This window comes from Mauremys reevesii, linkage group 3, assembly GCF_016161935.1.
Source record: "Mauremys reevesii isolate NIE-2019 linkage group 3, ASM1616193v1, whole genome shotgun sequence".
Lineage (NCBI taxonomy): Eukaryota > Metazoa > Chordata > Testudines > Geoemydidae > Mauremys > Mauremys reevesii.
The window spans coordinates 18588678-18600199 of NC_052625.1; positions in this window are offsets into that span (position 1 = coordinate 18588678).

Here is an 11522-nt window from a genome sequence, read left to right on the forward strand (position 1 = left end):
AGGACTATAACAGCGTTTAAAAGAGAACTAGATAAATTCATGGAGGTTAAGTCCATTAATGGCTATTAGCCAGGATGGGTAAGGAATGGTGTCCCTAGCCTCTGTTTGTCAGAGGATGGAGATGGATGGCAGGAGAGAGATCACTTGAGTCAAATGTATTGTACTGTACATCTTTAGAAAACTGTACCCTTCTGGAATATCCCAATGCTTGACATGTCAAAAGATGACACCAAGTATCCATGTCTCTGTATTAAAATGTTTTTCAGATTATTCATTGAGATGTGCTTATTCTTTGAAATTTGAGTGCTAATCTGAGATGCATGAATGCAATTTCCCTTTAAATTGCACATAACATTTGGGAGTAGGGTTATATCTGCCCCAAGATACCATACATTTTAATGGGTACAATAACTGCAGGGCATTGTCCCAAAGGCACACTGTACTCCTCACACTGTTTGTTTATATTGGGATATATGCTGAAAGATTTGTGCTCTATCATGCAGCAGCCTCTTCGATCTCTTATTCCATCTAAGGTGTGAAATATTCTTTGCACCTTGAAACAGCTCTAATTTTAGTCTGTGTCAGGTCTGTAGAATCCCCATTTGGGATGCAATAGATTAAAAATGCCCCTTTCTGACTAAACACCTCACTTGGAAGATCTCTTGATCTGTGGCATACAGCTGGCCTAAATCCAGGATAAGGAACAAGATGGATTCCATGTAGAAGTCATAATTCAGTGGATGCTATTTCTTTTCTCTTAAAAAACCCTCTTCTGCTGTGTTTCCTACAGTGACTCTGACTAATATAGAAATTTGCTACTTATTCTCATAGCCCTAATGCCATGTAATTGTCACTTCTATGTATTGCTCCTCTGTGGTAAGTGGAACCAATGACTTCAGACCCACATTCTGCATCATAGTGAAACAAATGCATGCTAGCAGCCCCACCCTCGGAAACTAAACTGTTGTAGTAGGGGAGTCATAGACGGAGAGGCACATCACACATCAGCTGGAAATGTGGAAATTAGGGCAAAGTCTCAGATACAGTCACAAGAAACTCACCGACCTCTGGGCAGCAATGTGTGATACTTCTCACGGAGGACAGAAAACTCACTGACTTCCTTCCCCACCCTACGGGGGGGGCGGGGTGTGTGGGTGTGTGTGTGTGTAAAAGCCTATTCTCCCTGCCCTCCCCAGAAATAGAGTGGAAGAAGCCCTCCTCGTGCTCACACATGTAGCCTCTTCCCTAGGGTAGGTGAGAAGAGAAGATAGTTGAGGGGTGGGTGGGATGGGTTTTCTGGGGCAGGTGCTGAGATGGGAGGGTTGTTGCTGTGAGGTAGGCTGAATGATTGGGTGGAGGCTCTAGGGAAGTGAGGTGGAGAGGTGTTTAGGGTTTAGGGTAGTAAAAAATGCTTGGCTGGGAGGATTCAGTGATGAGAAGCATGAGGGTTGTCTGGGTGGTGGTGAAAGACTCCAAGGGAAACTTGAGGTTATCTGAAATCATGGCAGGTTGGAGTGCTTAGGCTACCTTGGGGAGGTAGTGTAGGAATGCCTGTTGGTGGGGCCACCTTCTCTAGGTGTGGGAGCTCTTCCTGTTGCCACCACCTCAACACTTCTGGCTGGGAGTGGTGAGAGGGGAAGCTAAGAGGCCACCCGGAGCTCTCCTGGATGTGGTTGAGGATGTAGGAGGTACAGCAGAGCAATCCGTGTGGATGCAGATACTTCTGGGAGATGTGACAGGGTGGCCTCCCTGAGTGACTCTTCTGGGAATAGAGCACACCCTTAGCTCTCTGCAGAATCCAGATGGCAGAATAAATGGTGTCAAGGTTGAGCTACTGCTAAGTTTTCGCTTTTACTTTGTGGGTTTAAAAGAGGAACAATTATTTTGCCGTTTTCAATTTTCATAGAGGTCTTTAGTGAAAATGTTAACTTCCCCTTTCTTGATCTTCTTTCATTTTTCATCTTGCCACTGAAAATGAGGGAAACCCCCCAAATCTGAACCACCCCTTCTCCCTTTGTCCAACAGGTCCCCCGAAAAATCTGAAACTGAACCTTTCATGAAAATATTCACTTAAAGACAGTTGTCATCAAATTCTGAAAGAGAAATTTTGACTAGCTCTGCTCCAGAGTAGATAATTAGGCCTTGTCTACGTATCAATATTACTGTTGTAAGTAAACCACCGTAGTTAATGGCACAACCTCCTGGAGTGGATGCAGCTATACCGGTATAAAGGAGTCATATGTCAGTAGATCTTGCGCCCTTTCCATGTGTTTCCACACTATGGGGGTGATGGGGCTAACCTGTCTTCAGGGCCGGGTCTAGACCCCAGCGCGCCAAGCACGCACGTGGGGCGGCATTTTCCCAGGAGGGCGGCAGGCGGGTCCAGCGGACCTTCCGCAGCCATGCCTGCGGGAGTCCACTGGAGCCGCCGGACCAGCGGACCTCCCACAGGCATGACTCTCCCGCAGCCATGCCTGCGGGAGGTCCACTGGAGCCGCGGGACCAGCGCACCCTCCACTAGCACGTCCCCCGGAGCCGCGGGACCAGCGCCTGGCAGCGCGCCCCCTGCGGCATGCCGCCCTGCTTGGGGCGGCCGAATTACTAGAGTTGCCCCTGCCTGTCTTTCATCTGCAACACATGCTTGATGATGTTTCTCCCTGGGTTTGCTGTTCTTCCCAAGCCTCTTTGGCAATGTCCAGCATGCTACGTATGGGGGGTGACCATATAACAGCTTGAATGGGGAAAACCCAGTTGAAGTCAGAAGAACCTCCTTTATAGCAAACATTAGGTACGGCAGCAGGGCATCCTAGTTCTTCCCATCCCAGCTCACCACCTTCCGTGTCATGTTCTTGAATGTTCTATTAAAACATTCAGTGAGGCCATTGGTCTGCAGATGATAGACTGATGTTCTTATGGTCCATATGTGGAGCACTGCACACAAATTCTTCATTAATTTAGACACAAAGGGGGTTCCTTGATCCATCAGGATCTCTTTGGGCATCGCTACTCTGGAGAAAATTTGGATTAATTCCTTAGCTATAGTCTTGGACGTGGTGTTTCATAGGGGTACGGCCTTGGGGTATCAGGTGGTGTAATCTAGCATAACCAGTATGTGCTGATGGCCTCAGACTGGCTTCTTCAGTGGGCCTATTAAGTCCATAGCTATTCGCTCGAATGGGACTTCAATAATCAGCAGAGGTACCAAAGGGGCCCTTAAGGCACAATATCGTCAGACCGCTGCATAAATTCCAGGCCAAAAAAACCTCTGCAGAATTTGATAGAGGGTTTTATCTACCCCTAGATGCCCCCCAAACAGATGGCTGTGGGCTAGATCCAGCATGCCCCTCTGATGCTTCTGTGGTACTAAGAGCTGTTCCATGACTTGTTCTTGGATCTGGACTACTCTGTATAGCAGATCCGTCTTTATCATATAATATGGCCCTGGGCCCTTGGTTCTCCCTTCTACAGGGACCTCATTCACCTCAACTACTTCCTTGTAAATATTGTTATATATTGGATCATTGGCCTGATCCTGCCCAAAATTCTCCAGTGAGGATCCAATTTGCCCAAACTCAGGGGGATCTATTTCTATATCCCTCGGGGGGTTTCCCCGGGGATCTGGGGACCTGCTGGTTCATCGACCCCCTCCCCTCCCCCCACCTCACATAGTCCCCTTGTCAGTTGGGCCAACTCTTTCCCCTATGAGTGTAGGCTTTTGGTTCTGGGCCAAGATTCTTGTTTCCCTCCTCTTATCTGCTCTCCTTTCTTGCTGAGTCTTCCTAGGCTTCCCAGGGGGAGAGAACAAATCCTCGGCAAATTCATGGAAGATCGTGAGGGTGCTAACTACTGGGGTTATCTCATGGTTCTTGGGATTATTACCTCCTTCTGACTCCTCTCCGGGGAGCAGGCTGCCAAACCCTGGGAAGTCTCATCCCATGAGGACTGGATATGGGAGCTTCAGGGAGCTTCCCCACCATCCCCTTAGTGGGAAATCCCACGACTTCTATTTTTACCGGGATGGTCTGGTAGTAGTTGACCTCCCTGTGTACACAGGATATTCCTGTGCACTTGGCCCGGGATAGTTGGTCTTGCCCAACCAACTTTCCCGAGACCAGCGTGACCGCACTTCCCGAGTCCACTAACACGGTGGTCTCTATGCCATTCATTTTAACTGGTCTAGTATACCTATGGGGGACGATCACAATCCCTACTAGATTTATTAGGTCACATGGTCCTCCTAGATCTCCCAGGTCGCATTGCATGGGTTCTTCTAGGATTGGGCATTCAGCAGCTATATGCCCTATTTCCCCACATGCGCAACATCTGTACCCTGCTTGGGGCAGCCCCCTATTTTTTGGGCTGTTGGGCCTCACCCCCCAAGTCCCTCCGTGCTCTACAGCTGCTCTTCAGCCTCCTTCCTCCCCTCCGTAGTTCTGACCGGGGCTACAGCAACTCAGGCCCTCGGTGCAGATACTTGCCTCCTATTCTGGCACCTTCCTTCCCCAGTGCTCCGAGAGATTTTGGGCTGCTGGGGGGCTCTCTACGAGGGCAATTAGCTCGTCATGGGAGGAGGGATCACTTTGACCCATCCTCATATGTCTGGTGGTAGCCCTCTCACGTACCTGTCCAAAACTATGGTTTCCACAATTTTCTCTGGGCCATGGGTCTCAGGGCACAGCCACTTCTGGGCGAGATGGATCAGATCAAACAGCTGGGACCTCGGCGCTTTGCTGTCCCAGTATTTCCTCTCGTGGAACTGCTGTGCCCTTATAGCTGTCATCATGCCAGACATCGCCAGGATCTCCGCCTTCAGCTGGGGGTAATCTGTAGCTGCTTCTGTTGTCCTGTCAAAATTTGCCTTCTGGGCCTCCCCACACAGAAAAGGAGCAAGGATACTGGCCCATTGGTTGATGTGCAGCCAAGAGGGACTGCTTTACCCCAAGCCCGTCTCACCAAGGCTAAAAACAACGGAGGCTGGTGAGACTGTATTTCCTGCCCCTGGCTGGCTGGGGGCAGCACTGCTGGGGTCTGGGGTGGCGAGAGATTGGGTTAACCAGGTCTGGGCTGGTTCACTACCCAACCTAGTGGGGTCTGTGCAGGGTTTCGGGGTCCTGGCTTGAAAGGACCTAAAGAAGGAGAAAGTCCTTAATACTGTGACACTAACAGCCCTTCCTGCGGCAGAGCAGCCAGAGGTAGGTTCCAAATGCCCCTGCAGCTCCCTGCTCCTTCTAAGCCAGCTCCCTCCCAGCCTAACAGAGACCTGGCCCTGTGTGCAGAGATAAGGGGGGGGTCAATTCACTGTTTTATCCTCCTTCCCTTTAACCAAACCCCTTTTTCCTGAGGAAGGGCAAAGCAGAGGCAGGAAACACCTGCCCCCTCCCACCTCCCCTCTGCAGAAACAGGCTGACAGGCAGCTGCACTTCACTTCAAAGGGTTTGAGTTTGCCCCTGAAAAATAGCCCAGGCCCCATGCTAACTCAGCACTAAGGTTTACTCTTGTTTTCTAAATCTTACTTCTAGTTTGGCATAAGGCAGAAATTGTCCTTTCACAGACAAAGGGATGAGGCATTTGTCAGTGATGATACCAAAGAAAAAGGCCAGTCCTCTTGAGTCCAGCTAAGCTCTGGGCATTGATAACATCCAGTGACTGTGAATTAGGCATTGTGTGAAAATACCCTTCCCCCCACTCTCTCTCTCTAAGGTCTGATATGGTAAATCCAGCCAGCAAAGAATGTGGATCTCAAGTATCAGGGGGTAGCCGTGTTAGTCTGTATCCACAAAAATAACAAGGAGTCTGGTGGTACCTTAAAGACTAACAGATTTATTTGGGCATAAGATTTCATGGGTAAAAAACCCACTTCAGATTCATGGACTCCATGCGTCTGAAGTGGGTTTTTTTACCCATGAAAGCTTATGCCCAAATAAATCTGTTAGTCTTTAAGGTGACACTGGACTCCTTGTTGTTAATGTGAATCTTGGTGGCTCTTCCTTGAGGATGCACGCATGAGCCAGGCCTGCCTTGAAAAGAGCTGGTGGCTCCTGGGGAGCATGGAACAGGTGCCTGGGTATGTCTCTGAGGAACGCTGGGATTTTTAGATCCCTAGATCTGCCTAATGGCTGTAACTCATCCCCCAGACTCTCCCAAATTGCCTCCAGGACCATGTTCTGATCTGCTTGGATCCCACATCTCTGTGCAAAAAGGGGCTGGTTTAAAGTCCAGGAATATTCTTGGTAACAAATATTCCATGGTTACGTAATTCACCCTGATGTTGCCTGTTTTCTTTCCCCCTTGGCAGGATTTTTGATTCCCAAACCCAGCGTGGTCTCCAGATGGAACAAGGGGAAGAGCTGTGGGTCCCGAATCCCCTGGGTGCCAAGGCAAGGAAGAGCCTAAGAGACATCTGGGCAGGAGCTGCGATTGGCCAGACCTGTGGACAGGGCAGGTAAACAAACTGTCCTGTCCTGTCTGGGGCTTTCCCTACACAAGCGGCAACCCCAGTTTGAGAAACGCTGCCTTATTGGCGTGTGGACTCCTTTGTGCTAACCCCCAAATGCTTTTGTTTTGCTTGTAACCATTAAGCTGGACCTCAAGAAAACCATTCTTGGTACTTTATTATTATATTTGCTCTTTTAAAATCTAGCAATAACCAAAGTTCCAGATGTATTTTCTTTTTGTTCTTAATAAGATTTACCTTTTTTAAAACAGGATATTTTTTTTTGGTCCCCTAAGAGGTTTGTGCTTCAGCCAGCACTCTCACCTCATCATGTACTAGTGCCTGTACACAGGAGAGTGGCTGGGACTGCAGGAAGAGCTTCAATGTGAACTCAGACCTGATTAAACACCAGCAAACCCACATGGGTGAAAGGCCCTACCCCTGCACCAAGTGCAGGCTGCAATTCAGCAGCAGCTCTAATCTCACAAGGCACCAGCGGCTGCACACAGGTGAGAGTCTTGTTCAGAGCAAAGGGTGTGATGAATTTGGCACCATAGAAAATCTGCTGGGTGGGCATTTGAAGGATGCTTGATAGTCTCTGGTAAGCTTGTCAGCATGTGTGTTGGGTTCCTTCATTCTTTTTAATATGTTTTCTCTGTATGGCTTTCACCTTAAGAATAAAATATGCCTGCTTAGAAACAGGCGCGGGGAACCTTAACACTGTGAGCACTCACACCATTATTAGTCTCTGAAGCGTTTCATGCTGGAAAATATCCCAATACAAATGGGGCTGTGCAGCCTGGAAGTACCCTGTAAGAAAGGGGGAGAGAGAAGTGTCTCCACCCAGGAGAGGTGACAACCAGGGGATTCGGAAGGTGGAGTGCAGGTGCCCTGGCTCGACCACAGAGGGGAATACTGGTGCAATTTCCCTGAACGGGGCCACCCAACACTGGAGGTTTTTAAGAACTGGTTAGACAAACCCCTGTCAGGGATGGTGTGGCTGTGCCTGAGTGGGTAACAACTGTGAATAGCAAATATAGGACAAGCTCCTAAGAAATAGGGTAGAGACACACCCCAAGACTGGTGGTTAATCTTCCATAAGATATACCAAACCAGCAACAAAAGTAAACTTCTGTCTCACCATGCTGGCTACAGGAATTCAGAAAGGCAGCATCCTTTGATATTCCAGTCCTTGTTTTTACATCCAGACACTAGACTTAATGATGAGTGGCTATTTAAAACCAATTTCATCAACCAAAGGGTGGTTCTGATCCCCAAAGACCAGGCACTACCCTGGTTAATATATAACTCAGACCTTACCCAATAATCACACTGTTGCCAATCTTTTAGTATCTACTATCTAAAGGTTTATTTAGAAGAGAGAGAGTTAAGATCTGGTAAAGATATCAAATACAAGAACTTGGCAATGTGTGTATGTATCAGGTTTGAAGCAGTGATGGCATAAACTGCTAGCTTAAGTCAAGTCTCTGGTTGCTTCCAAAAGATTGGAAGATCCTCAGTTCTTTGGTTAGAATGCTCCCATTAGTATAAACCCATATTCCAAAGATCAGAGCAGGAAAGAGGTAAAATGAAGATGTTTCAGGGGCCTTTTATAGCTTCTGTCATGTGGAGGGAAACATTGTTCCAAGCAAAGCCCCCAGCACAATTAGTGGAAAAGTACCGGCACAAGATGGAGTTCAGTACCACATGATCTAGTCACATGCCCTTGCATGCTTTGAGTCATAGCAGGGGCCATTACCCATATTCTAACTAGAACTTCCATGGGAAAGTCCATTAGGTGGGGATAGGCTTCTTCCATAGCCCATTGTGTTTGTTGATGTGCTGTCAGCTTAAACATTCCCTTCACAATATGCTGTCTAGACCGGATGTAAATACCTTGTGGGTATTACCACAGGAGCAAACACATTTGAAATACAGGTACATAGTCAATATTCATAACTTCAGATACAAAAATGATGCATGCATGCATACAAATAGGATGATCATATGCAGCAAATCATAACTTTTCCATTGACACCTCACACAACATACTTTGTGCAAGATTTGTTGCAATTATTTAACAGTGGTAGCAACAATGACCTACATGGTCATATTTTAATCCTATAACATCACAGATGGTCTTGATCTCACACCTAAAGTAAGCCAACTTGGGGGTGACACTCAAATGTGAATCATTCCAGTTAACTCTGCAGTGTGAGCAAGGCCTGAGCGAGAAAAGTTAGTCACTCTCCATGTCCAATGAATGCTTGGCCTCTGCTGCAAATTCTAAAATGTGGGCCATGCAACAGGGAGCCTGGAGACACCAAAAGCCCTGGCTGAAACTGGGGTTCTCAGGGCTTCAGGCTCCTGGCATGGAGATGGGATGCCTTGAGAGCCCTGGCATGGCAGAGTCATCCCAGGGCCCTGGAAACAGTTGGCATGACAGGTAACTGAATGAGGGTCAGTTCTGTGAATTTGCTAAGGTGCCAACTGGAGTTTCAAGATGAAATCTAATAAACTAGTGTTTGCCAATTAAATCTGTGGTGTAGCCAATGCTGTGATGGGATTTAAATAAGGATAACACTTTCACTGACTCCAGGGAGCATAAGCTTACCATTTTTAGCACTAGGTTCTCTTCAGGTCAACTTTTGTCTCTGATTTTGTCTCAAATCCGCACACTTGGTGAATTAATAACTGTTTAAGAATAACAAAAACCCACCTGAAGTATATCATCAACAAATCTTCAATCAGATATACAGAGAACAACTGTTTTAGGCATGTATTGAAAGCAAAATACACATGCAGACTTGTACACCAGCGTTTAGGCCCAGCAACTTTAGCCAGGAACAAGACACATCATCCAGGCTTCTTATTACATTTACTACTAGCCAACAGTAATCAATCCTTTAGTACTGCTAATGGCTTTATCACACTTCCAGCCCTGCTCCATCAGAAACCTGCCCTGGTCTCTGCCAGCTCGCCTGGTTGGCTGCTGAAATCCAGGCTTTTGAGGTTCCGGGCCAGCTCTATTGTTGCTGATAGGGCACCCCCCCATACTTCCCCCCAAAAAACACTCCAGGGGCTGCTCAGCACCCCCCAATCCCACATGCTTTAGTGTCCCCAAAGGCTGCTCAGTGCCCCCTCCAAGCCCCACATGCTCTCCCCTGCAAACACCCCAGGACAGGATTTGGGTGGCTAACTCCAGTATCACCAACCACAAAAGTTAAATCATGAGTGCAGCCCCCCAGAATCAGGTATTTTAAAAAAAATAATGCATTTTGGCTGCTTTTTCCCCTGCCTCCTGGTGTTTGAGCTTTTTGGTGCGCTTGAGTCAAGTTTTCAAACTTTCTCTTGCACGTGGGAGCTGTATAAATGCGTGCACACAGAGTTTGCCCCTGATTAGCAGTTTGACATGTAGAGCCTGGCTCTGAGTGCCCTGGCTGTATGGGCACACCTCTGAGCACAGTCCCTGCTCTGCCTTTCTGCAGCAGTGGCATAACTGCAGAGAGCCATACAGAAAAGTGCACATTGGTACTTCCCAGAGAGGAAGCGTGAGCATGAACTATTCAGTGGATGTATTCCCTGTGCTTCCAAAGGCTGTTTCCCAGCAGTGACTCACTGAGCTTAACAAGGATCTCCTGTAGATGTAAGCAGGGTCTAAATTAACTGAATGAATTCTCCCCTAACAGCTAGCTGGGACAGGGAGAGATGTCCGGAGCAAACTGTATTTACATGAACACACCTACTCTGCTTAGATATCTAGCAGCTAGACAGGTGTTGCTCAAAATACAAAATAATCAACTTTGGCTGGTGTTGGGTTACAAATCACTTTAGTACTGAATGCAGGGGTAGTGAAATGCTGTTATCAATGTTGAGCTCCATGATTTTTCCAGGAACTGAGGTGAGGCTGACTGGCCTGTAGTTCCCCAGATCCTCCTCCTTCTCTTTTTTAAAGATGGGCACTACATTAGCCTTTTTCCAGTCATCCGGGACCTCCCCCAATCGCCATGAGTTTTCAAAGATAATGGCCAATGGCTCTGCAATCACATCCGCCAACTTCTTTAGCACCCTCGGATGCAGCGCATCCGTCCCCATGGACTTGTGCTCATCCAGCTTTTCTAAATAGTCCTGAACCACTTTTTTCTCCACAGAGGGCTGGTCACCTCCTCCCAGAGTCTGGGAGCTGACCTTGTTCGCAAAGACAGAGGTAAAAAAAATCATTAAGTACATTAGCTTTTTCCACATCCTCTGTCACTAGGTTGCCTCCCTCATTTACTATCCTTGACCACCTTCTTGGCTGACGGGTAGCATAGGACGGGGAAGGCTGTGCCTCCCCAAACAGCCTGGCATGGTGCTGCCCACGCTCCACTTCCAGGCTCCCTCCTGCTTGCTTCCAGTTCCCTTCCCACTCTGTCTTCCATGGCCAAGAGGCTGGGGGAAGCAGGCAGGGATCAGTTATCACAAGGCCCTGGGGCTGGAGGTGCTTCAGCCATATCTCCTGCCCATCCGCCCTGTGCTCCGGGACTGGAGCTGAGAGGGTGCTGGGGGGCTGGCAGCAGTGGGGGTGGTGGGTGTGTTCTGGACTCTGGTAGGGGAGGAGAAGTGGAAGGGGTGAGGCAGGGCCTCAGCCAGAGGGGGAGGGGCTGGGGGCTAGTTTCCCCCAACAGCTCATTCACCCAGAGGGCCTATGAGAGTCAGGTGCCCAAGTCAGGGGGCGCTGGGGGCTCCTTCTTCTTCTTCTTCTTCCTCTTATTCACTCCCAGTGGAGCACAAGGCATCAACCATTCTCCTCCATTCATTTCGTTCTTGAGCGAGGCAGCAAATTTCATCCCACTTCATTCCCATGCCTTTCATTTCCTCTTCAATGGTCCTTCGCCACGTCCCCAATGGTCTACCTCACCTCCTTCTTCCTTGTGGTGTCCATCGTAGGCAGGGGTGAGCTGGAGCCGGTTCGCACAAACCCGTTGTTAAATTTAGAAGCGGTTTTAGAACCGCTTGTTAACTAGCTTCCCTGCGAGGGAAGCTTTGATGGGCTCTGCCTGGGAAGCCTGTAATTCCTCCTCCCGGCCGCCGGGGGGCGCCGCGCTGT